Genomic DNA, 438 nt, shown 5'->3' with positions numbered 1-438 from the left:
AGAGAAAACTATTTTGATTTGGCCTGATTTCAGCTTCAAACTTCACCTTATCTTTTCAGAAGCTGCAAATGCGAGAGAAAGTGCAAGTTAATCCGCTTCAAGAAATCAAATTCTACGCTGGGAACTCCTAAAGCCAGGCAACAACACATGCTGTTGCCAAACCTCAGCTTCAAATAAACCCGCAGGACTAGCTGACCCTCTCACCTTCGGGACGTACGTCGAAGACGTTGACCATGATCTGCGTACCGAGCCATCAGGGGTCGGAGAAGAGCGAGCACAGCCACAGCAAGGCCATTGACCGGGCACTGGCCAAGGACAAGCAGGTGCTGAAGAGTCAGGTCCAGCTCCTGCTGCTGGGAAGACCTCGGGCCGGCAAGACCACGCTGGTCAAGCAGCTCAGGATGAAGAACGGCGAGACCTTCTCTCAGGTCTGTGCAC

This window comes from Littorina saxatilis, linkage group LG2 (genome assembly GCF_037325665.1).
Source record: "Littorina saxatilis isolate snail1 linkage group LG2, US_GU_Lsax_2.0, whole genome shotgun sequence".
NCBI lineage: Eukaryota > Metazoa > Mollusca > Gastropoda > Littorinimorpha > Littorinidae > Littorina > Littorina saxatilis.
Note: the sequence above shows the minus strand (reverse complement) of the source record.